Source organism: Bos grunniens, chromosome 10 (assembly GCF_055505025.1).
Source record: "Bos grunniens cultivar Pamir isolate PY7600 chromosome 10, Bosgru_T2T1.0, whole genome shotgun sequence".
Lineage (NCBI taxonomy): Eukaryota > Metazoa > Chordata > Mammalia > Artiodactyla > Bovidae > Bos > Bos grunniens.
Window position 1 is genome coordinate 53,323,969 of NC_141174.1, and position 27,611 is coordinate 53,351,579.

At 39.5% G+C, this 27,611-nt stretch overlaps 1 long non-coding RNA gene and 1 pseudogene across 2 annotated transcripts in view; both read right to left on the reverse strand.

Annotated features, from left to right (window-relative positions):
* The window catches only part of LOC147364543 (uncharacterized), a 227,960-nt gene that overhangs the window by 174,667 nt on the left and 25,682 nt on the right, over window positions 1-27,611 (reverse strand). The gene's annotated exons all lie outside the window — the stretch shown is intronic.
* LOC147364545 (large ribosomal subunit protein eL43 pseudogene) overlaps window positions 18,326-27,611 on the reverse strand; it is a 204,834-nt pseudogene continuing 195,548 nt past the window's right edge. The window contains exon 4 of the transcript XR_015134648.1: window positions 18,326-18,692. The product of XR_015134648.1 is annotated as a large ribosomal subunit protein eL43 pseudogene (transcript). The remainder of the gene's footprint in view (window positions 18,693-27,611) is intronic.

Here is a 27,611-nt window from a genome sequence, read left to right on the forward strand (position 1 = left end):
GATCTTTCTTTTTTTCTAATATATGCATCCAATGCTATAAATTTTCCTCTAATTATTGCTTTTACTGCATTCTACAAATTTTGTTTTTATTTTCATTTAGCTCAAAACATTTTTAATTTCTCTTGATATTTCTTGACTCATGTTTATTCATTCAATAAACATTTTACTGAGCTTCTTGTCCTGAGCTAGTTACTAAGAGTACAAGTTGAATACAACATTTCTGTTTCCAAGAAGCTCTATCTAGTAAACAGAAGGGTGTGAGAACCACTAACTATAATGAAATATGGTAACACACAATGGAGATAAGTTTATATTATTCTGGGGAGAGAGATGAAGGAAGATAAAATCTGCAGACACAAAATGCTTTCTTGAGTTCTCTTATTCAAATATAACCTCTGTTTATTTCCTTCCTCGATAGTTTCATGTAGGATTAATTTAGTATTTCAGTGTTTCCATAACATGCTTTACATTCATCAACAGTATCAGTTATCATATTTTATTACAGTTTGTTTATAACCCTAACACTAATATAAAATTATAAGTTTCTTGACAACGTGGTACAGATCTTACTCATCTTTGTATTTCTAGTACCTAAGAGCATCAATAATAAGAATTTAATAAATTTTTTGTATGTAACTGTACACATATATAGACGGATGAATGAGATAATATATGGCATTATTATAACCATTGTTTTAACAAAGCTATATTAATCAACACAATAGTTTGTGTAGATATTGTGTAGCTATTGTGTAGATATTGTGTAGCTATTGTGTAGATATTGTGTAGATATTGCGTAGATATTGTGTAGCTATGACACAGTGAGCCTGAAAAAAACAGAACCTTAAATGAAGACATTATTGTTGTTGTTCAGTCACTAAATTGTGTCTGGCTCTTTGCTACCCCATGGACTGTAGTATGCCAGGCTCCTCTGTCCTTCACTATCTCCCACAGTTTGTTCAGATTTATGTTCATTGAGTCAGTGATGCTATCTAACCATTTTATCTTCTGCTGACCTCTTTTCCTTTTGTCTTCAATCATTCCTAGCATCACAGTCTTTTCCAATGAGTCAGTTCTTTGCTTTAGGTGGACAAAGTATTGAAGCTTCAGCATCAGTCCTTCCTATGAATATTCAGGGTTGATTTCCTTTAGGACTGACTGGTTTGATCTCCTTGCAGTCCAATGAATACATGGATGACTCTCAATAAGATATTAAAATTTGTACTATTTTAAATAACAAATTGTAGATCTTCATCCCTCTGTATGCCTTCTAGAAAAATTTCCCCTATTCAATCAAATATTTCTCTGCTATTTTAAACTCCTCCTTTATGCTAAAATATATAACTACTCTTGTTTCCTGCCTAAAGTTGGCGAATCACTTGGTTACCTTCAATGCTAACACAGCCATTCAAGGTGTCCATTCTAATCCCAAGAAGATTAATCTAAATGCATGCATTTAGAACGACTGCCTTTAGGAAAAGTCCCAGAGTCATGCTTACTTACAAGCTAGAGGGAAATTTATCAAAGGCTCAATGGGTAAAACACAAACTCAGACATTTTAATATTCATAATACACACCGTTTCTATATTTTTCTTTGGAAATGGAATTAACATTCTTGCACCAACTGGAAATGGTAAATTCTTACATTGTCAATAGCTTTCCCAGGCTTCTACAGCTTTGCTGTGCAATCATTTTGGCTGCAGATTATGAGAATATTGCAGTACATGCCCATCAGCTGGCAATCTGAAGGCTCCTTCTACTACTGAAAACAACATGTGCTCTAGGAAATAAACTACAGAAGTTCACTTCTGGGCAGGACGTATTTCAAAATGGAAATCTGCTGCACGTTTTGTACCTGGTTTCTTGGGTATTGACAGATAACACATCTGGATTTTAGGATTACAAATTTATTTTGCTAAACACAATGCCATGCTTACTGTATAGTAAATCTTGCCAACTGTCTTAAGTTCCATCCTGTGGTAGGGGGTTGGTGGCAGAAGATGCCTGCTGGTAACAAGTATGTAACTAGAGGAGTCACTGAGTGGGGGAGGGAGAGGTGGGGTTCAAAATCATTTTTAAAAGGGACCTTGTTACAAGAATGTAAATGCAACATGATTTAAGAAATTAAATGAAGAAATGCAGGCAGAGAGAAAACAAGGTAAGGAACTATTCAGATGAAGAAGGTAGACAAATAGAAGTGGATGAGAAACTAGAATTCAGATTCCAACCACCATCACATTCTTTATGTTCCATGGTATCCCTGAGAAAAACAGATGCTCAGTCTAATACTCGATGGAATTTTCTCACATGTGTTTTCATGGAGAGTCCACTGGGGCCTTCCCTGGTGGTCAAGTGGTTAAGAGTTCACCTGGCAGTGCAGGGGATGCTGGTTCAATCCCTGGTTGGAGAACTAAGATCTCACACGCCATGGGTCAACTAAACCCTCGTGCCACAACTAGGGAGTCCATGTGCTGCAACAAAAAATCCTGCCTGACACAATGAAGATCCAGAGTGCTGCTATTAAGACCCAATGCAGTCAAATAAATTAAAATTAAAAAAAATAGAATTCTAAAAACACTCCACTGTATGCAAATAGAGATGTGCTGTGTCATTTGCGAAAACTTTTGAAAATCTTGAAAACAATTATTTGTCGACACTTGTTTATGCACTAACACAAAATGTGGACAGGAAAGATACAAGAAGCACTGCATTTCAACAACCTTAAAATAAACACAAGTATAAAGTCTTTCAAGCCTTTCTTTTTAACACTGCTTGAAGAAAGCCAATGGTAAATGACTGAAAGACATACAATTCTGTGTAAATAACTCTGTGAGGTGGGGAGGTGGTCAAAATGATGCTACTAGATACCTTTGGTAGTCCAAAGGTGGTTTGGCCACCCCAGTGATGGTGAGTACCGTGCTGATGAGCCACCCTGGGTTCAAAGGTTTGTTCACTGCTAAGTACTTATTCCGTTAAGTTCAGCCATGGCCCCCACAGCAGGCAGGGCTGAGACTGTGGTACCTGTGGGCAGAGACTGCCTGGACTCCAGGTAGGTAAGGGGCAAGGCAGCAAATGTTCATGCAGACTGCTACCATTTTAGACTTAATTTCTTTTTCAAATGGAAAACTTAATGATAAATGTTATTGTGCTTTTGTATGAAGTTTACTAAATGCATAAAATAAGAGAGAAGTTTGAGCAACTACATTAAATATTAAACAGCAGCGCAATGAGAGCACAATGTCTTTATTGTATTTTTATTGCTACATTATTTTGATTAAATATAGATTTATTTATATAAATATAAATGTTTTAATTATTTTGGTTACATCAGCAAATGTATAAACACAATCACCACCCTTTGGGCACTTTAAAGCAGATGTAACCAAATTGCCACCTTGGTCATTAAAATAATACTATTGTTAAATATTCCACAAAAGCAGCCATAGTTCTAGAGATCTGAACACATATATCCTCCTATAACTCTCCCTGACTCCTGTTACTAAGGCAAAGGGATGATGTTCCTATTTTCCCTTCCATCTGCTGTTTTCTTGCCCATTTTCAGACTTCCTGTGAAGTCTTAAACTGATTGCACATATCATAGTAACCGGAAGGGGACCCATGTGATTTTCCTTGCTTCTCACCCCTACCTGCTATCCCTGAGAATGTCTGTAACTATACAAGCTAACTTTTCTAACGGGGTCCTTTATGAACATTCAAACTAGTGGCTTCACCTTGGTATGCTGCGGATGCTAGAGAAACCAGGAGGTGTGAACCTATGGGGACGCCCCAGGTTCAGTTCCCTCCCCCACTGGCCAACACTTTCATAGGCCAGAGCATGCTGAGGTGTACAGGATATCTGCTTCCCTGGCTCAGCGGTAAAGAGCCTGCCTGCCAATGCAGGAGACGTGGGTTCAATCCTTGGGTCCAGAAGATCCCCCTAGAGAAGGAAATGGCAACTCACTCCAACATTCTTGACCGGGAAATCCCTTGGACAAGGGAGCCTGGTGGGCTACAGTCCATAGGGTTGGAAAGAATCAGACACAACTTAGTGGCTGAACAACAAAACAAACAACAACAGAATGTCTAGACCTTCAGGGTTTCGTGTTTCTAGTCTGGACCAGTGGCTCTCAAAGTGTGGTCTCCAGGCCATCTGCATCAGCATCATCTGGGAATTGGTTAAAAACGCAAATTCTTGAGCTTCACTTCAGACTTAATAAATCAGAAACTCCAGTCATGAGGATCACTAATATGTGTTTTAACCAATTCTCCAGGTGATTCTGATGCTTTCAAACATTTGAGAACCATAGATTATTCTCAGTTTGGGTCCACTGGAGGTGTGTTAAGAGTGTGGATTTTGGAGCCAGACTTTCTGATTTCAAATTCCAGTTCCCCCACTCACCACATGCTATTGTACAAAGTGCTTCCCCTTTCTGTACCTCAGTTTCCTTATCTGTAAAATGGGATTAATAATAGCATCCCTTTCCATTGGCTGGTTGTAAAGATTCATGAACTGTTTGAATAACTATTAGCTACTTTTATGAAGTCAAACTACTGACTTAGGAATGTGCTCCTAAGGAATGAAGATCTGGCTCAAGTTGTGCCTTGGGCAAACCTCTTTACTTCCCTGAGACACAGTGACTTCAGCTGTAAATGGACCATTACATCTGAACCATCTGAATCACCAGGCTGATGTAAGTTCTTTGTAAACTGACAGAGACACAGAAGGTAGAGTACCAAACATTTGGCACACTCAACGTGATTGTGATCTCCTTCCCATTAGTGCAGCACAAGTCCAGTGAACTGTCTCTTTCGGTTTCTTTCCACCAGCTGATCATCCTACCCTTTTTAGAGGGCACTCCATTCATACTGAGAGCAGCTGCTACAGTGTACAAGCTATTTTTCTCATGTCTTTTGTAGCACTTGTTTAGATATCAAATGTTCTCTCTCATCTTCGGTGACATCATTCTCACTAAATAAATATTTGTTTTTCCCCTAGTGGTTTCCATCTGAGTTGAAAATATGCCATAGTTAGTAGCATGACTTACTTGTTGATCATCCTGGCAAACTTGCATAGAGCAATTATACTGAAGACACATTACAATAATAACCATTTATTGAGTTCCCCTCCGACAACCTGTGGATCTTCCCTGAGCAGGATGTGAGAATTCAGGTTAAAAAAAAAATTTTTTTTTAAAGAAAAATCTCAGCAACGACAATCCAGCACAGCCAAAAATACATACATAAAGCTGTGTGTAACCCCCAAAAATATCTAAGGAAAAAAATATCTGAGCAGAGACATCAGAAGATGCACATGCTACACAAATCAGGAAATAAACTTCACAGAATTAGTTAAGAATTAAACAGAGGCTTTTCTAGCAGTCCCTTGGAGAAGGAAATGGCAGCCCACTCCATTATGCTTGTCGGGAGAATTCCATGGAAAGAGGAGCCTGGCGGGTCCATGAGGTCGCAAAGAGTCGGACACGACTGAGCGCAACTAACACACACGACAGTGTGCTAAGGCTCCACATACCTCCTTTCCTCATTCATGAATGAATGTTTCATTCATTCCTCAAACATCCCTGTGGAGCAAGCACTATGACTATCCCCTGTTTTATAAGTGAGAAAACAAAGGCTGAGAGAGGGTAAGTAACTTGACTGAAGCTTTGCAGCTAGGAAGATCTCCCTGATTTTATTGTACTCTGTACAATAAAATCACCTTCACCTGGAACTCTTCAGGCACTTTGAAAACTAGACACGCTAAGACAAGGACAAAGACAAATGAACCAGCTTGTTGTCACATGCCTCTCAATAGGAAAACGTGTGTTTGGGTAGAGTCTCAGCAACACTTTAGGAATGAAAGATCAAGGAGCATTTCAGTCTTCTCCACTCACTACTTTTGTCCCCCAAGATCAAGGCTGTGCTTTAGGTGGACATCTAATCTTACCTAAATAAACCAAAATTAAACTACCACTGTGTAATTTTTGTTGTAATTTTGTGTAATTTTTAACAACTTTTGTTTGTTAATTACATTGATTTAGATAAATCCCATCTAGTGGGAAATTTAGATAATTCCCCACTCCAGATAGCATATTCAAAAGCAGAGACATTACTTTGCCAACTAAGGTCCATCTAGTCAAGGCTATGGTTTTTCCAGTGGTCATATATGGATGTGAGAGTCGGACTATGAAGAAGGCTGAGTGCCGAAGAATTGATGCTTTTGAACTGTGGTGTTGGAGAAGACTCTTGAGAGTCCCTTGGATTGCAAGGAGATCCAAACGAGTCCATTCTGAAGGAGATCAGCCCTGGGATTTCTTTGGAAGGAATGATGCTAAAGCTGAAACTCCAGTACTTTGGCCACCTCATGTGAAGAGTTGACTCATTGGAAAAGATCCTGATGCTGGGAGGGATTGGGGGCAGGAGGAGAAGGGAACGACAGAGGATGAGATGGCTGGATGGCATCACCAACTCGATGGACGTGAGTCTGGGTGAACTCCGGGAGTTGGTGATGCACAGGGAGGCCTGGCATGCTGTGATTCATGGGGTCACAAAGAGTCGGACACAACTGAGTGACTGAACTGAACTGACTGGTCCCTAGGGCATGTTTTTAATTAACAATTGAAATAATATCACTTGTCTATTCAAAAACATCTTTGATGACTCTTTATTTTTTGTAAGGCTTTCATCATTCAAAGAGGTCAGCATGCAGAAGGTCACTTGGAAAACCTTAAATATCTATAAAATATCTATAAAACCTTAAAGCTTATTTAGAAATGTGAATTACATAAGAAAATCCTGTTTACTCATAACATCATCTTAGAATGTGAGCAAAAAATGTCCAATGATCACCAAATGAATGTTTATAAAAACCTATATATGCAAACATTTAAATAAAACCAAAAAATGTCTCAACCAACCTCTTTACTTGGCAGGTGCCAGAGGATCCCTCATCTGGTGAAAGTAATACTTAAAACTCAGTTTTATTTAAATTGGGCTTTTTGCTTTGCTTTGTTACAGTGTCTTGGAAAACAAATCTATGTAATTTCCCAAGTATACAGACCTGAGAACTGCCCTCCAGAAATATTTGAATAAATTAATTTGCTAACGCAAATGGAAATGAAATGCAATTCAGTGGATCTTTTCATCCCAAGCCTGAATTCTGTCAAGGTTCAGAGTGCAGTTGCTTCAACTTTTGAAGTGGATTTTGTAAAGATCCTTAGCTGTTACCCATGGATGATATGAATTTATGGCGTGCTAGTCTGAATAAAAACAGCATTATAACATAAAATGCATCATTAATACTTTAAAACCAAGTATGATTTATATTTATATAAATAACATAAAAGAAGCCAATTAAGCCAAAGTCACTGGAGTGTAAATAACATAAAAACTTATTGTTCTGTAAGCTACTGAAAATAAACTAATAATGAAAGTATTTATCATACGTCTAAAAACCAAGCAGGTACGAGTGGGTTAAGCAGACTGCAGGGGGAAGCATCTTTATTTCTCTGACATCTTTAAGGCAGGCCCAACATTTTCATCCAGTTCAGATCCATTTAAACTGTGACATTATATCTGAAAGTTGCCTTTTGTCCATTTGAGTAATTAATAATTTAAGTGTAACAAGGACATCTTGATTCCAACACTTTGTAATCTGACTAGGAGGATATTTAAAATTCATTACAGTACATTAAACTTGCACTGAACAGTTAGCTTCATCGCAAAATAAATAAATAGCCAATTTGCTTTGATCAGCAGAAATTCTGATAAAATCAGCAAAACCCCAATTAAAATGTGAAAAATGTCACCTACTGTAGTTATTCTAATGGAACATGGACTTAGAGGAAGGAACTGATTCAATGTTTATTTTCATACCAGCTGCGGCTTCCAAATGTAAATCATTTCATTTTTGCTAGTGTGGCGAGCTTCTACAAGGCCCCTGTGTTGGGTCTATGGTTGAACAATTTGTATTACATAATAAGGCTGCTCTGGGGGGCTGCGGTTGAATTCCCTTCATTTCCTGGCAAATCATTGTTTTCCTTAAATGTTCACGAGTCTTCCCATCTGAGGGAGTACTATCAACCGATAGAGGGCATGAGCTGTGACCAAATTGGCCCTCAGTCCCTCCTGGCATGTGTGAACACCATCCTGGGTAGAGGCAGTCTCTCTCGGAAGAATTACCACCCTCTGATCTTGCTTCTCGCTGTATCAGTCATTTCAGTCCATCAGCACAATGCTGTTGTCTACAATAATTCAGACTCTTGTCACAGCATGGCAAGTTCAAGTACAATATTTGTTTGTTCATTCCTAGTACTTAACGTGGCGCCAAGTGCCATGTGGGTGCTCAATAAAACAGTCCTGGAAGGACTGAGAAGTCCCACCCGAATCTTAGTCTCTTTCTCTCTGATTCTATGGCAGGTGCTCGGACTTTCTCAGTTCAGAATCCAGAAGGCAAGTCCCAGGACCTCAGTGCCTCCAAAATTAAGAGAATAATTATGGCAAAAGAGGAAAAAACTGCTTAAAATTTCATTGCATGCCCTGTTTATGGAATTAAAAAAGAAAAACATAATTGCTTCAAATTGTAAGATGAGTTTTCTTTCCTCATCTGCCTTTTCTTCCATGTAGGCAGTTTCTTCTTGACAGAAACCATGAGTTAATTTCTAACGAGCACTGTGGAATCTCTGTCAGTTCTGGTCACTTCAGAAATCAGTAACAGGAAAGGAATGTGCAAAATTGAAAATAACTGTGCTGTGTCGTGGGCGCCGTTTTCTTCTGTTGCATTTTTTCACAATGTGTTTCATCATCTTCTCAATAATCACACATGGTATATATTTAAGAAGAAATGTCACGATGAGACCCTCAGCATGGAACTGGGCCCATATGCAAATGAACTTGCTTATTATCCAGTTAGAAGATGGAGCTTACGTTTAAGCAAACTCACAATTCAAAAACCTCTAAATTAAATTTAAACACCTCTCAGCAAATAATGAGTTTAAAATTAAGTGAAATAACTGCCATTTTACTGAGTTTAAAACAACTAATTGTTTGGAGGCTGCTTTCACTCATTTGAAGTTTGTCCAACTACTGCCATTGCATTTCATACTCTGATTTTATATTTTTGTCATAGTTTAAAGAGAGGGATGGGATGGGGAGGGAGGTGGGAGGGGGGTTCAGGATGGGGAACACATGTATACCCGTGGCGGATTCATGTCAAGTATGGCAAAAACCACTACAGCATTGTAAAGTAATTAGCCTCCAATGAAAATAAATAAATTAAAAAAAAATACACTAAAGTCTTTTGCTAAATAAAATAAAATAAAATAAAATTAGCAACAAGACCAAAAAAAAGAAAGAGATTCCTTTTACTAATAAGCAGATGAGCCAGTCCACTTGCCAATAAGAGTTCTGCATGTATGCCTTAATATATGCACTGCAAAACTCAACCTTGAATATGTCCATGTGAATGTAAGGCTGTATTTGTATCCTTAAAGAAAAGTAGACATATGATCTCATCTGCAACTGGTCATTTGTTTTCGTTGAATTAGAATGCATAGTGTAGTGAAAACAGAAAGGTCTAGGTAGAGATCACTTTCCACCACTGCCTGTGTACTGAGATTCTAGGCAAGTACCTCAACAATTCCAAGTCTCATTTTCCTATATTTATAAAATGGGATAATAATACACCCAATTGGTAGGATTATTGTGAAGACTGGATGATCATAAATGTAAAGCACACAGGCAAACACTGGGCACATAGTAGTCACTCAATAAATTCCAGCCGCTGTCATTAGTCACTACCATGCTTTGATTAAGAAACATGGTATGTTAATAAGATGCAAGGTCTTGGTCTTCAAAAGGGTTGCCAGATGAGCAAATTAAAATACAGGACACAATATCTGGGACACACCTGTAGTAAAAAATCATGCAGTGTTTACTTGAAATTTAAATTTAAAGGGGCATCCTGTATTTTATCCAGCAATTCAGTGCTTAAGTTCTGGTACTTAAAGACCTTACAACGTTGTGTCCAACTCTTCGGACCTCATGGACTGTAGCCTGCCAGGCTCCTTGGCCCATGGGATTTTCTAGGCAAGAGTACTGGAGTGGGTTGCCATTTCCTTCTCCAGGGGATCTCCCTGACCCAGGGATCAAACCTGGGTCTCCCACATTGTAGGCAGACGCTTTACCATCTGAGCCACCAGGGAAGTCCTTATAACTGCATTCAGTTCAGTTCAGTCGCTCAGTCGTGTCCGACTCTTTGCAACCCCATGATCGCAGCACGCCAGGCCTCCCTATCCATCACCAACTCCCGGAGTTTACCCAAACTCATGTGCATCGAGTCGGTGATGCCATCCAGCCATCTCACCCTCTGTTGTCCCCTTCTCCTCCTGCCCCCAATTTCTCCCAGCATCAGGGTCTTTTCCAATGAGTCAACTCTTCATATCAGATGGCCAAAGTATTGGAGTTTCAGCCTCAGCATCAGTCCTTCCAATGAACACCCAGGACTGGTCTCCTTTAGGATGGACTGGTTGGATTTCCTTGCAGTCCAAGGGACTCGCAAGAGTCTACTCCAACACCACAGTTCAAAAGCATCAATTCTTCGGTGCTCAGCCTTCTTTACAGTCCAACTCTCACATCCATACATGACCACTGGAAAAACCATAGCCTTGACTAGACGGACCTTTGTTGGCAAGGTAGTATCTCTGCTTTTTAATATGCTATCTAGGTTGGTCATAACTTTCCTTCCAAGGAGTAAGCGTCTTTTAATTTCATGGCTGCAATCACCATCTGCAGTGATTTTGGAGCCCCCCAAAATAAAGTCTGTTTCCACTGTTTCCCCATCTATTTCCCATGAAGTGATGGGACCAGCATATTACCTTTTAAATATTTGGAAAATAAACAAAGAGCAGGTAAGAAGTGAAGTGTTTAGATTATAGCTTAATTCTTCACTTTATTTTGGGCACACAGACAGAAAGTTTCCACTGTCACTTTGGATGTCCTTGGGACACCATGACATGCAATCAACATCACCTGTGCTGGCTGATAATTCAGAGGATATGATGCCCTTGTTTATAGCACCTTCAATTCCACAGACATTTTTACTTGACTAATTCACTGTTTCATACCAGCCAGGGGGTTGGGAGGAAATCATTCAAACCACATGTTACTCTGAAGTTCGGTTACTTGGCTGGAAAACAGCAGATAAATTGATAACTGCAAATGGTCTGAAATTTGAATGATTCTTTTTCCACTTCAGCTAAATCTATTGAGCACACTCAAATAATTTAAAAGTGCTGAAAATAAGCAGTATTGGAGATTAATGAAAGCAATATATTCACTCTGTTGCATTTATTATTTTTAAATTATAGGACTCCCACTTGAAAGAACGCAATGAGTCTGAAATGAAGCAATTTTGTTGTTAAATATTGTCATTTAGAATAAAATGCATGTGACTCTGGGACTGAAATAGCCCAAGTTGTTGCTGTTTTCTGTTTATCCTTAACTATTTTTAAGTGAACCAAAAAAAAAATACTAACAAGGAAGTACCATGTGGCAATGATCCCACAGGGAATTGGCTAGATGTGGCACAAAAGTTGCTCAGGATGTGAGAACCAAGGAGGCAGAGATGGACATCCAGATCAGGGCAGCTCCTTCCGGGGTCTAGCTAGGAATGACTCCTCTTTGCTCCTGGATTGGCTCTAACCTAGTACCTCCAAAAACAGTGGGGTCACAGAGAGGAAACAGCGGGCAAAGACAGAGACCTGGATATCATGTTCTTTGGGGTAAAGACCCTACCGTCAAAGAGCTTACTTTCTAGTAGAAGAGACACTTTTTGGCTATGTGACTTGAGGCAAATTTCCTATCCTTTCTGAGCTTCAATTTCCTTATCTGAAGGATGGATGATACTATCTAACGTGAAAGGTTCTTGTAAGAACTAGAAATGATATACAAAACGCACTAGAAATGATACATGCAAAACTCATGGAGCTCCGGAGGAACAGAAGTGGTAACTGTAAAGATTTTTATTACTTTTGCTACTATTATTTTTTGCTATGTCTCATTAGAAATAGAAACCAGCACATTTTAAAAAAAATTGCAAATACCATATGATATGACATATGTTGAATCCAAAATATGACATAAATGATCATATCTACAAAAAAGAAACAGACTCACAGACATAGAGAACAGACTTGTCATTGTTAAGGGGGAGGAAGGAAGGATTGGGAATTTGGGATTAGCAGATGAAAATTATTGTATATAACACAGATAAACAACAAGGTCCTACTGTATAGCATAGGGAACTATAGTCAATATTCTGTGATAAACTATACAGGAAAAGAATATGAAAAGGTATATATATATATATATTTTACCAACTCACTCTGCTGTACAGCAGAAATTAAGACAGTGACTTCAATAAAATTTTTAAAAAAGAAATGGAAACCAGTGGCAGATAAAGTATAGGATACCCAGTTAAAATTTGAATTTTAGATAAATCATGCATACTTTCTTTAACATAAACATGTCCCATACAATATATGGAACATGCTCAATAATGAATAAAAAAATCATTCATTGATTACCTGAAATTCGAATTTAACTAAGTATCCTCCACCCCCCACACCCCAATTTGGCAACCCTAAGGAAAAGGTCCCTTCCAAGATGCCTGATGAAACTGAAATCCTTCCGAGTCAAGTTCTTTCCTATTAATTTTTTTATAATGTGGATGCTTTCTTTATTTCATTTAAATTTTAAATTTATGTGCAACAGCAAATTGTTTATTAGGAAGAAGGTGCAGAGTGTTAATATCCTCAGGATGGCATTATATTCCTTACAACAGAATCAAATCTGTGCACGCAGAGTTACTAGGAGGGCATCTTTGTAAAATGGGGTGTAAAATAGCAGTCACTTCACTTATAGGGCATTACAGATAGCACCACACTACAGTCTGTGGGGAGTTGAATGTGGACATTGGCGCAGGGAAAGTGCACAAAAAAGGGAAGCTATTATTGTTATTATCCATTTATTCATTCAACCAACCTTCATTGAGATCCTGCACTATGGCAGGCACTGTTGAAGCACTGGGGAAGAAGGCAGTAATTCTCAACTTGTTGGGAGCTTCTATACAGCACAGACCCTACTGTCATAGAGCATACTTTCTAATGTGGAAAACAAATAAATAAAAATAGGTTATATCCAGTGATGATAAATAGTACAGAAAAAATGCTCTACAAAAATGAGAGTGACTTATCACGTTGTGCTTCTCAACAGGGTGGCTGGGGAAGGAAGCAATGCTGATAGTGACATTTGGGCAGAATCTTTCATGAAGTTAGGGAGCAAACCACAGACATCTTCAGACAAAGAACATTCCAGGGAGAGAGAAGAGAAGTGCAAATACCCTGATGCCAGAGAGTACTGACAGGCTGAAGAAAAACCTTTATTGATGAGAATGATCAAGAAAACCTATTTTGGTTTCCACAAGTCAGTTTACCTTGAAATTCTGGTCTCACATAGACCTCAGGTTCTCAATTTCAGCCCAATTGGAACCACTGCCTACAAAACTTACTTTGACAACCCCCTGTATGTGTGTCAAGGCCTGAGAAAGTGCCACTTTAAGGGTTTGTTCTTAAGGGGAGCAATGCCCAGCTGCTGCCACGGCCTTTATCTAGCCCCATCGACACTAAAAGGTGATGCTCCAATAGCCACCTGAATCTTGTACTAAACAGAGGATCTTACAACAGAAGACAAATTCTTGCTGCTCTCCTCCAGCTTCACTTTTGTTTTCTATTTCAGCCATTTTCTTTCTCTGCTTCCAATTTCTATCCTTTGTTGTATTAAATGATTATTAAAACATCCCATCCCTGCAAATATCTTGTATTCAACCTTGACTTCTAGCATTTATCCATTATCTTCGTTTCTTTGTCATGATACAGTGAAGGCAACTTAGTAAGATGATCTTCAGGAGACGTCTAGGTTATTTTTTCAATCTTTTAAAAAGGCAGCTTGACTAGATTTTTAGTCCCTTCACATTTTTCTTCCTCTAGAGCTGTTGAAAGTGCTTTCAAGAATAGAGCAGAATTATTTAAAATAGTCAAACTCATTTTTAATATGCCGGTACTATATGAAAGCGGTTCTTGGATTCAGTAGTTGCAGCTCACTCTTAAGTAGTGTAAGCATATTTCTTTCATTTACATTACTTTCTTCTATATAAAGTATAAAGATCAACTCCAGGAAATTAACCTGATAGGATCTATCAGGTTCAACACTGTGAAGGGTTTCTTATTTTTAAAGTTCTTTTTATTTTTTTTGGTAAATACTTTATCACTGTGGCGGTGAGCAGAATAGATACTAGGACATTTTTCCTGCTGCTGTTGCTCCTATCAGAATTAACCCTGATACCTCGCCAAATCTGGGGTATAAAAAGTTCCCTCTGACAAAGCTTCTGAAAGTTTAGCAAGAGCAGTTGAATATCTGGGAACAATGGTTTCTTGAACTTTCTGCACAAGGACTTATTCATGCATTATCAACTTTTTATTGAGACTTCTGAGCAATTTTGTTTAGTGACAACGCAGGAGCCCATGAAAGGGAAAGAGTCATTTAGACTAGAAATTTCTTACATTGAATCCTTTAAGCTATTGAGGAGTATGCCAAGGTAAAGAGAGTATTAAGTCATGGGCGCCAGCTGAGACATCCTTCAGGAAGGTGACTCCTCCTCTGCCTTTTCCTTGGATCCTCTTCCCCACCCTAGAGCTCACCAAGTGTTTCCATTTCTCTGAGAAATGGCCACCATCTCACATTTCCTTAGCTTAAGATACTTGATTGCAGCTTCTATCATCCTCAGATCTGGTTTTAACTTGCAAAATGGAAGTCATAGAAAACAAACAAATACACAGAGACTCTCAGCCTAATGTACCAGGCTCATTATCTAGCAGACTTGGGTTACAAAGAGTGCCATATTACATGTATGCCCTAGAGAAACATCAACATAGAGAAGTACCACATCCCATGGTAATGACGTACCTTAAAAAAATGCTACCTGAAAGTTCAAGCATTCCTGAACAGTTTATTTTTGAAGATGAATCCCAACTTCCCAGAAGCTCTTTCCATCTCACAGTGAAAATAAGATGCAGGGCACCGAACAACAACAACATCCCCTCCCATCTCCAGAGTAGCCTCCAGAGCAAAATGGTGGCTTACAATAAGCAAACACCATGAAAACATACTGTATCAATTAATAAAGAAAAATAAAGTTTCCTCTCCATGCTGTTCACTTATCCTGCTCATTTCTTAATAGTCTGACATTCATAAAAGGCCAAAGGACTCTGACCTTGACAAGCTAACTGAGCAGGAAAAGGCAATCATGTGTACAAGGCTGTCATCCACTCCACAAATTATGATAAAATATATCTCGGCATCAGAAAAAAGAGTTGCATATCTCCAGTGACATCCACAGTAGTACATTTAAGGATTTGAACAGAACAGCAATTCATTTTGCACTAACATGTTTTATGGTTATCATCAAGCGTTATGTCTTCAGAGACTGAAAGGTGATGTTTTTATGGACTCTGGCTCCTCGCTGCATTATCTTCACAGCTCAGAAATTATCTCTCTCTCTTCTTTAATTTCCCCCTTCTCACTCCCTACCTTTGCCCCCCATTTAAAACAAAGCAGTCGTTTTTGTAAAGGAAAAGAAAAAAAAAATGAATCCATATTACACAAAGGGCACAAAATGAACAGATTTCCAACCCTGAATAGTTTCAAAATGAATGATTATCTGGCTAATTAGTGAAATAAATAATAATAATTGCCTGTCCCTCCTCATTAGAGCCCTTAATAGTAAATGAAACTCCAGTGCAGAGTGCCAGTGAGCTGGTTTCACAGTACAGGACTCAGAGTTCTGAGTGGAGGAAATAAAAGAGAGATGACCCTAGCTGTCAGATGTCCACATGCCAACCCCCTCAAAAGTACCCATAAGAGAAAGAAAAATAGGGGCTTCAGAATCTGCAAAAGAGATGTCTGGGGGCTGAAAGGGAATATTTCTGGTTTCCTTCTGTGCTTAAGGGTTATACTAGGTTTCAGGCACCAAAGAATGAGCACCATTAGTTATGGACACAGACAATTAGGGCCAGAACATAGAAGGAAGCATTCACCCTTGTTCAAAGATAACTTGTTCAGCAAAGTCCATGTTCTTAAGGTCTGATCTAATTTACTCACAACATCATTTACCCGAGCTGCTTGTTAAACCTTGGGTTCTAGACTCCCTCTTAGACCCACTGGCTTAGAAGCTCTAGGGGTGGCCCAGGGTGGGCGTGTTTAACAAGATTCTCTGGTGTGCAGTTTGAACCTGAAGTGGAGTACCCCTGCAAGAGTCAATGGATAGTGAGTCTGGGCAACGCTGTGAAATAAACCCCATGCTGCTTTGTTTGGGAAGATTATGTAGCAGGCAATTTCATCGAATTGGATCATCCCCCTGTAGAGATTTTTACCCTGTGGTTCAGTCACAATATCCTCTTGCCAGGGCTTCGCTCTGTCCCAGCCTCGCCACCACATTTGAAATTAGCAGAGAACCTTGTCGCTGTTCTGCTTCTGGAGTCAGCCCAGCCAGACCTATTACTCAACACTGAAAGCATCTGATTGGCTTCTAATGAGGCAGCAGATCAGCTTTTAGGGGTCTGTTCTCTGTGTGATGTATGAATGGAGCTCCCATTAATGTTAATCAGTGGGGAGTTCCCATTGCTCAGGCAATTGTATTGTAAACTCTTGCTACTTGATACTCTAGTCATCTTCTTCCTGTGTTTTGAAGTCTGCAAGTGTTCAGGCATAAGCAGGAATTGTGAATGAAAAGGTTGTCTTTAACCTTCTCTGGTTTTCTAAATAAACCTCCCTTCAAGACTCTCAAAGGCCCACATCCATGCCGCTCCCACAATGACATATTTTATCCAACCACATTAAGTAATTAACTAGTGTAACCATAATGTGCTTAGTCCTGGGGAGACAGAGGTGTTCCTTGAACTTGAAGAACTTACAGTCTGGCCTGGGTGACAGATGGGTAAAGGAACAATCATAAAACCGCCGTACACATAGAACAGACTGGGAAGGAAGCTTGGGGTGGAATTTCAAATGATGAAGAGGAACTGCTCAAGAGGAGAAGAAATGATGCTCAAGAAAAGATGCTTAAAAGAAGAGCATTCCAGCAAGGGAAGGAAGAGCTTATACCAGGGCCAGCTTAACCTATAGTTTCCACTTGTCTGAATCTCTCACAGTAAGCACCATGCCCAGGATCCAACTTAATGTAGAGGACTGCAGAAATGTTTTTGTTCTCATTTATTTTAAAAGTAAAAGCAAAAAAGATATATAATAATGAATTTAGCCTGGATTATACTCAGCTTTATACCAACAAAGTCATAAAATACAATATTTAATTTTTTAATGGAATAAGAGGCACATAACGGCAAAAATGCCTATCTCAAAAGTCACAATGGGCTAAGTCATCAGCCCTGGCTTACGCAAAGATACAGGTGCAGAATAAAGTCTGGAACAGCAAATGATGATACCTAAAGAACTGTGGTGGAGAAGACTCTTGATAGTCCCTTGGACTGCAAGGAGATCCAACCAGTCCATTCTGAAGGAGATCAGCCCTGGGATTTCTTTGGAAGGAATGATGCTAAAGCTGAAACTCCAGTACTTTGGCCACCTCATGCGAAGAGCTGACTCATTGGAAAAGACTCTGATGCTGGGAGGGACTGGGGGCAACAGGAGAAGGGGACGACAGAGGATGAGGTGGCTGGATGGCATCACTGACTCGATGGACGTGAGTCTGAGTGAACTCCGGGAGTTGGTGATGGACAGGGAGGCCTGGTGTGCTGCGATTCATGGGGTCGCAAAGAGTCAGACATGACTGAGCGACTGAACTGAACTGAACTGAAAGCACTATGACCCCATACCCTGCAAAAGACACTTTTCTAAGAGGCTACTGTTAACCTACTACTAACTTCTTTACTCTTCACAATCCAATGATGTAGGTACAATTACCACCACCTCCATTATAGACATAGAGAAATCAAGGCAGAATAGGATATGCTCCCCAAAGTCATGCAGATAATACACTCACACAGTCATCCAGAAAACCAGGGCACCTCTCCAGGCCCTGTAACTCTAGAGTCCCCACACTTAAGCTTTATGTGGACACACCTCAAATTATTCAGTTATCTGTGATAAAGAGTCTACTTTCTTTCCTTCCAGTCAGCCACAGGCCAGTAAAAAAAAACAAAAACAATAAAAACAAATTCCTTCAAAAAAGAAATATGAAACATAAAAAAGACAAGCTTTTTTTTTTTTAACATAAATCAACCAATTTATTATAGGCTAGCAACATTATCAAACGGTGGTGCTTCTACTGGTCCTTCAATTCCTTCAGTCTTCTGATGGCAGACTTTACTGTGACAGCAGAGGTAGTGTTTTCATGCTGTTTTCATGCAGGAACCACAGTGCCAAATGCCCACAACTCATCTCTTTATCTTGGTCTTGTCACAGAAGGAGCAGGTATACTTGGCGTGCTGGCTGATTTCAATTTTCTTCACCATTTTCCCGAGGGAGGCACCATAACGGGTCCCGTATTTGCCCATGATTCTGACCTTCTTGGTGCGTTTCACCATGTTAACGCAACCTAGATCCAATCCCAAGAGCAAGACAGCTTTTTTTTAAAAAAAAAAAAAAAGATTAGCCTGGGGACTTCCCTGGCAGTCCCATGGTTAAGACTCTGCACTGCCAATGCAGGGGCACAGGTTTGATTCCTGGTCAGGGAACTAAGATCTCACATGCCATAAAGCATGGCATAGCCAAAAAACATTAAAAATAGATGAGTGAATAAATTAAAAGGCTTAAAAAGATAAGCCTAATTTAGAAAAGATTAAATTCAAGATAAAATTATGTTTCAGTAGTACTTTGATGTTGCAGTTGTGTCAAATTTCTATAAAAGTTGCTCATGCTTTCCATCAGTGTATATGTTTACCTGATCTCAAAGATTTGCAGACCAGCAAGAGTCTGTGTATCACACGTGAAGAGCACTGTTCTGGGGATCCCGTCAGTAGAGAGAGCTACAATCTCTCTCTCAGGAGGGGAGTGGAAAGAAGGCACAAGGAGGATGCCACCTTCCCAAAATGATGGTGAAAGGACTTGAGAAGGGGGAGGAGTGGGACTCGAGTCAATCAGGTCCAGACCTCTGTCAACCAACTCGAGGGGACACTTTATACCAAGCATCCACGTGTGACAAGCAGAGTGGGGCCATGTGGCCTGAGCCTCCTGCCGACTGAAGTCTCAAATTTTAGACTTTTGGTTCATGATCAGATGAGGTAATACGTACATGTCATCACTGAGGCATACTCACAGATCACAATAGATGTTCAAGTATAAATTTTAAATTGGGCCCCATTAACAGTCCACACTCCCTATGGTACTCTATGATTTGGTATTTTAAATTTAATCTCTAATTTGTCTTATGGATCATACCACCGCATTGCATTATACAATTCTGCATCAAAACCTAAAAATTTATTAATTGTAAAATGTATTGTTATATACCACAATTTTTTGTTTCCTTTCTATATTGAGTTTTACATCATAAGTATATGATCATATGACCCTTCAATCCTACCCCTGGACATATATCTGGAGAAAAACATGGTCTGAAAGGATACAGGCACCCCTGTGTTCACTGAAGGACTGTTTATAGTAGCCTAAATGCAAGCAAACTAAATGTCCATTGACAGAGGAATGGATAAAGAATATGTGGTACATAGATCATGGCATCTGGTCCCATCACTTCATGGGAAATAGATGGGGAAACAGTGGAAACAGTGTCAGACTATTTTTTGGGGCTCCAAAATCACTGCAGATGGTGACTGCAGCATGAAATTAAAAGACGCTTACTCCTTGGAAGAAAAGTTATGACCAACCTAGATAGCATATTCAAAAGCAGAGACATTACTTTGCCAACAAAGTAATGTCAAGGCTATGGTTTTTCCAGTGGTCATGTATGGCTGTTAGAGTTGGACTGTGAAGAAAGCTGAGCGCCAAAGAACTGATGCCTTTGAACTGTGGTGTTGGAGAAGACTCTTGAGTCCCTTGGACTGCAAGGAGATCCAACCAGTCCATTCTGAAGGAGATCAGCCCTGGGATTTCTTTGGAAGGAATTATGCTAAAGCTGAAACTCCAGTACTTTGGCCACCTCATGCGAAGAGATGACTCATTGGAAAAGACTCTGATGCTGGGAGGGATTGGGGGCAGGAGGAGAAGGGGACAACAGAGGATGAGGTGGCTGGATGGCGTCACTGACTCGATGAACGTGAGTCTCAGTGAACTCTGGGAGTTGGTGACGGACAGGGAGGCCTGGAGTGCTGCGATTCATGGGGTTGCAAAGAGTCGGACACGACTGAGTGACTGAACTGAACTGATATACCATGGAATATTACTCAGCCATTAAAAAGAATGAAATAATGTCATTCACAGTAACAAGGTTGGACCTAGAGACTGTCTTACTAAGTGAAGTAAGTCAGACAGAGAAGGAGAAATATCATATGACATCCCTTATATGTGGAATCTAGAAAGAAACGATACAAATGAACTTACAAAACAGAAAGAGACTCATAGACTTAGAAAATGAACTCATGATTGCCAGTGGGGAAATGATGAAGGGCAGGGATAGTTAGGGAGTTTGGGGCCAACATGTACACACTGCTACATTTAAAATGGATAACAAACAATGTCCTACTGTACAGCACAGCAAACTGCTCAATGTTGTGTGGCAGCCTGGATGGGAGGGGAGTCTGGGGGGAGAATGGATACATGTATATGTATGGCTGAATCCCTTTGTAGTCCACCTGAAACTGTCACAACATTGTTAATCAGTTATACTCCAAAATAAAAAGTTATTGTTTAAAAAAAAATATATTGCTGAATAAGTAGAAGAAAGTAGGATGTTGTTAGCAGAATAATATTTTAAATATCCCAGGAAATAAGAGATCAACAAGCAGGCTGTTTATAGTAAATTCTATTTCCTTATCTCCAAAATGAAAATGACCAATTAGATGTAAAAGACCTTGAAAATATTAAACTGTTGTATTTAAGCTACTGGTTATTGGTAGTTTAAAAAACAAGACAAAAGGCCCTGAAATGGAGTCACTTAGGCTAAACCCATGTCATCAAACCAAGAACTAACTTTATTACAATTTTGGCCCTCCCTGAAACAGAATCTTAAACCAGCCAATCCAGAATTGCCTGACAAGGAATAGTTAGGTAATCGGTCTGATAGACACCCACTATCCCCTAAAGGAAAGTAACCTTGCAATAAACAACCCACTTTTCCCCTAGTGTAACTTCCTCGTTCCTGCTCCACTCTGCCTATAGAAGACTGTCATTTTATACAGCTCCTCACTCCTCAAAGTGCCTTTCTATCTGCTAGACTGAATGCTGCCTGATTCTAATCAATTTTTGTTCAAATCAACTCAAAGTGCTTAAAACACCTCAGTTTATCTTTAGAAGAGGAAACTGAGGAGACCTCCAAGATTCCCAGAAGCAGCAAACAACCAAGCTTAGGCACCTGAGGGCTGCTTGAGCTCGCTGCTTTCTCTCTGTCTCTGGAGGTGTGGGCAAGTCCCTCTTAGAACCTAGTTCAAAAGTTTTTACATTATGAGCTTTCAGACTTTATTTAACAATTTCTTTTTTCAGGGTCCATAAATTGGCTAGAGTCAGACTGAGTCTGACTTAAACCAGACAGTATCTGGGGTCAGATTGGGCTGAACTTGAAACCAGATGGGGTCCAGGATCAGACTTGGTCTCACTTTATGCTGGCCTAGGTTCAGTGTGAATAAAATTCTGTTTTAAGGTTGAACAGGAAGATTGATCTTATCAAAGATAATCCTAGATTACAGTGACCACAGTGGAGAACTTTTAACCTAGATGAGCTTATCCATTTAGGAGGTGCCCTAGAGAATGGCAACCCACTCCAGTATTCTTGCTTAGAGAATCCCATGGACAGAGGAGCCTGGCAGGCTATAGTCCATGGGGTCACAAGAGTCGGACATGACTTAGTGACTAAACCACCACCAAACTTATCCATTTAGGAGGTGCCCTAGAGGGTCTCAGTCAAGCACTGACCGTAAAGAATAGAGGAAAAATTATTTTTCCTCCTCTACAGCATCTGGCGACCAGGCTGAGACTCACAGGGACATCCACTCTCTCCCCATTTGCAGATGGGCTCCTGAGAAAACCAGCAGAAGCTGGCAAAAAGTGAGAACTCAAACCAAATTCAGTTCTCCCAGATTTCTATCTGCAGTGCCTGATTGAGAAAAGATGGTAAAATTTTATGTTGTCCCTTTCTGTCCAAATTCAGATTGGCAGGCAAAATATATAAGAATCAGATCTTTGAATTATGACTCATGACCGTGCTTTTGGGTACCCATTGGTTGTTGGTCTGTTTTCTTCTTGGGATAGCTTTGCCCTTGTATGTCTCATTTTGTGTCTGAGAACTTAGAGAGGACCTAAAAATACAGCCAGACACAAAGATGAATTGCAGTCTATTTGTGGCTAGGGTTCTACCAACTGTTGCCAGCTCTCAGAGGATTTACTAAATTTTTCTTCTTCTTTTTTTTTTTGGTTATCTTTAGGAATGGCTATCGCTCTTGAATAAGTATGTTTTGCACCCTATTTGAGGATACCTCTCATGTTCATGAAGCTGTTCTATACTTCCAGGAGTACTTACTATTTGTCTTGGTTCAAATCTGACAAAGATAATCAAAAGGATTTTTTAAACGTAGCCCTATGGTCAAAAGTTAGCCAAATTGGTGGCTGATATTCAGAGCCTGAAAGGAACTTTTTTTAGACCTTCTCCCTTAACCTAAAGTGAAGTTATGTACCCAGAGGGAAATAAAAACATTCTGAAGCCTTTTGGTGGGAGGATCTACCAAAACATTTCAAAGAAACACAGCTCTAAATCTAGAACATAGGGCTCTTTTGATTTCCTTCTTAGCTGAAGATCTTCTGTCTGATATAAAGAAGCAAATTGAAGATGATGTAGTTGGACAAACAGGTTGGAATCTTGATATCATTCAGGTTGCAATCCAGTTTTTTTCTGAGGAATTAAATACAACTGTATTGTCCTACACATCTTTTCAAGAATAGAAATGCGATGCTAGAAACAACTCAAAGCCCACCTATCCTTTTTACCAATCTCAGATCCTCTACTATCATGTCAAAAGGCTTGCAGATATTATAAAATACCTGTGCTTAGGAAACAAAAGTCCCTCTTGGTGGAACTTGCATTCTTCCTCTATGCATTTTAAGATATAAATGTTCTCCCTGGTATTCTTCAAGAATCAAGGTAATTCATATCAGAAAGAGAAAAAGAAAAGGAAAAGGCTATTTTGAAAACTTGGCCTTAAAATTTCTTCTACAAATATTAGTAAAAAGTTTACACCATCCAAGCAGATAACCTTAACATATCATACAACTTTGGATGCAAATGTTCTTTTGTAGGTTTCCCAGGTGGCTCAGTGGTAAAGAATCCACCTGCCAATGCAGGAGACATGGGTTCAACCTCTGGGTAGGGAAGATCCCCTGGAGGAGGAAATGGTAACCCACTCCAGTATTCTTGCCTGGAAAGTCCCATGGACAGAGGAGCCTGGCTGGCTTCAGTCCATAGGGTTGCAAAGAGTCAGACACGACCAAGCATGCACATATGTTCTTTTATAACCTATTGAGTTTGCAGTAATCATACCTTTTTGTGGCTAAAATTAATAGCTAGGACTGGAAGCAACTTAGATATCCATTGAAAGATGAATAGATACAGAAGTTGGGGTACATATACACAACTGAATACTACTCAGCTATAGAAAGGAATGCCTTTGAGTTGGTTCTAATGAGGTGGATGAACCTAGAGCCTATTACACAAAGTGAAGTAAGTCAGAAAGAGAAAGACAAATACCGTATATTAATGTATATACCTGGAATCTAGAAAGAGGGTACTGAAGAACCTATCTACAGGGCAGCGATGGAGATGCAAACATAGAGAACAGACTTTTGGACATACTCAGGGAGAGAGCAGGCGGGATGATTTGAGAGAATAGCACTAAAACATATACATTACCATATGTAAAGTAGATAGTCAGTGGGAATTTGCCCCAGGACACAGAAAACTCAAAGCCAGTTCTGTGACAACCTAGAGGAGTGGGATGGGAAGAGAGGCAGGAGGGAGGTTTAAGGCGGGGGGGACATATGTATACCTATGGCTGATTCATGGTGATGTATGGCAGAAATAATCACAATAATGTAAAGTAATTATCCTCTAATTAAAAATTGAATTAAAAATTTTTAAAAAGCTATAAAATCTCTTTACATCTGCTTGTATGTTTATATATGTCTGTATATGTTAAAAATATGATTTTTTCACCTCCAACAGTATCACCAAAATTGATTCGTAAACAGCTCTGCTTAATTGACTTAAAGATAAATAAGTGTTTGTGTAAATAAAAAACACTTCAGAAATATAGAAACTAATCCAAATGTTTTTCAAGGTCACATGATCTAGGATGCATGTGTGCATGCATGCTTAGTCGTGTCCAACTCTGCGACCCTATGGACAGTAGCTGGCCAGGCTCCTCTGTTCATGGGATCTTCTAGGAAGAATGCCGGACAGGGTTGCCATTTCCTCCTCCAGAGTATCCTCCTGACCCAGAGATTAAACCTGTGTCTCCTGCATTGGCAGGTGGATTCTTTACCACTGAACCACGTGGGAAGCCCATGCTCTAGGATAATCAGTAAATAAAAGCTAGTTTAGGTTTGTTGGTTTAATTTAAAAAGACACAGCACAGAGATACCAGCATTAAATATAATACTTTTATTCCTTCAGTTCAGTTCAGTCACTCAAACATGTCCAACTCTTTGTGACCTCATGAACTGCAGCATGCCAGTCCTCCCTGTCCATCACCAACTCCTGGAGCCTACCCAAACTCATGTCCATTGAGTCGGTGATGCCATCCAACCATCTCGCCCTCTGTCATCCCTTACTCCTCCTGCCCTCAATCTTTCCCAGCATCAGGGTCTTTTCAAATGAGTCAGTTCTTTGCATCAGGTGGCCAAAGTATTGGAATTTCAGCTTCAACATCAGTCCTTCCAATGAACACCCAGGACTGATCTCCTTTAGGATGGACTGGTGGGATCTCCTTGCAGTCCAAGGAACTCTCAAGAATCTTCTCTAACACCACAGTTCAAAACTATCAATTCTTCCTTACTAAAGGTCAAAACAGCTTATGCTATCTCTATTACAGAATCTGTCAATAAGAAAAATAACTTAAGATGATGGTTAGCTGTTTAAAGTCATGAAATATTCATGAGTAATCTAAGCATTCTGTTGTTTTCCTCTATTTCTTTGCATTGATCACTGAGGAAGGCTTTCTTATCTCTCCTTGCTATTCTTTGGAACTCTGCATTTAGATGCTTATATCTTTCCTTTTCTCCTTTGCTTTTCGCTTCTCTTCTTTTCACAGCTATTTGTAAGGCCTCCCCAGACAGCCATTTTGCTTTTTTGCAATACTTTGGCCACCTCATGTGAAGAGTTGACTCACTGGAAAAGACTCTGATGCTGGGAGGGATTGGGGGCAGGAGGAGAAGGGGATGACAGAGGATGAGATGGTTGGATGGCATCACTGACTTGATGGACATGAGTTTGAGTGAACTCCGGGAGATGGTGATGGAAAGGGAGGCCTGGCGTGCTGTGATTCATGGGGTCGCAAAGAGTTGGACATAACTGAGTGACTGAACTGAACTGAATCTAAGCATACTTATTAAGAACAAGTAAATTAAACAGATATAAGAGAAAAGTTTACAAATCAACTTTTAAGTAACAGTTATGTTGACAGATGAATGGATTAAGAAGTTGTGGTACATATATACAATGGAGTATTAGCCATAAGAAGGAATGGATTAGAGTCCGTTGTAGTGAGGTGGATGAACCTAGAGCCTGTTATACAGAGTGAAGGAAATCAGAAAGAGAAGAACAACTATCATACATTAATGCACATATATGGAATCTAGAAAAACTAGTACTGATGAACCTATTTACAGAGAAGAAATGCAGACAGAGAGAATAGTCTGGTAGACACAGCAGTGGAAGGACAGGGCAGGAGGAATTGAGAAAGTAGCAAGACATATACACAGCATCATGTGTAAAATAGATAACTAGTGGGAAACTGCCATATAACACAAGCAGCCCATCCTAGAGCTCTGCGAGGACCTAGAGGGCTGGGATGGGGGTAGAAAGGAGTCTCAAGAGGGAGGGGATACAGATAATTATGACTGATACACATTAATGTACGGCAGAGGCCACCACAACATTGTAAAGCAATTATCTTCCAATTAAAAAAAAATTATGTTTCATAGCATGTCTACTTGAAAATACTTTCCAAAACTTTTCTGAGAACTTGAAACTTCAAAGTTATATTGAGGCAAGTAAAATTACAGATATTCACTCAATATCTAGATCATTTTCAAATAAGATAAAATACTGAAACATCAATTACTGAACACAGGTTTATTTATTTTCACTTTCTTTTTATAGAGGAATCAAAGACATTTGGGTCTATTAGTAAACATGTTTTGGGCTACAGTGGAAAATTTACTACTAGGAAGAATATGCTTCTAGAAATTATATATTTATAAATTTGCCAATCTATAGAATTCTAATTTAACAGATAATCCACAATTGCTTATTTCATATTTTTCATTAAGAACAAAGAATTCTAAGGGTTAACAATTCTAATCAATATATGCAATTAAAACTTACTAGAAATAATAAGGGTGAAAGGAAACAACATACAAGACAAGTTGGTGAGGAAAGTTAGAAGATTCCTTGTTCCAGAATGAGAAAGAAGAAAAAGACATAAGGTGAAATCCGAATACATATAAAAATGTTGTGGAAGGTTTGTAGAAAAAGAACCTTGGGAAAGGAATTTTATGTGCAGTCAAGCTAAAATTAGAATGGATTTGTTTTTAAATAATACATTTTAATATCAAATATACACTGGTACCAAATTATAATTTTGTTTTCTGTTAACACAAAGCTTTATCAGATTATTGGTCTGCTCTTGATTAAAGCCTGGTCTAGCCTGCCAGGCTCTGTCCCTGGGATTTTCCAGGCAAGAATACTGGAGCAGATTTCCTACTCCAGGAGAGCTTCCCAACCCAGGGATTGAACCTGCACTGGCAGGCAGATTCTTTACCGCTGCACCACCAGGGAAGCCTGTTGTTTACATATATCAGGCCATAGCAAGGAGGAGTAATCCAACCTTCAAATGATTGCTGGATCTGCCACAATGCTGGGGATACTTTAGTTTGCTGCTAAGTCGCTTCAGTCATGTCTGACTCTGTGTGACCCCATAGACAGCAGCCCACCAGGCTCCCCTGTCCCTGGGATTCTCCAGGCAAGAACACTGGAGTGGGTTGCCATTTCCTTCTCCAATGCATGAAAGTGAAAAGTGAAAGTGAAGTCGCTCAGTCGTGTCCGACTCTTAGCGACCCCATGGACTATACAGCCCACCAGGCTCCTCCGTCCATGGGATTT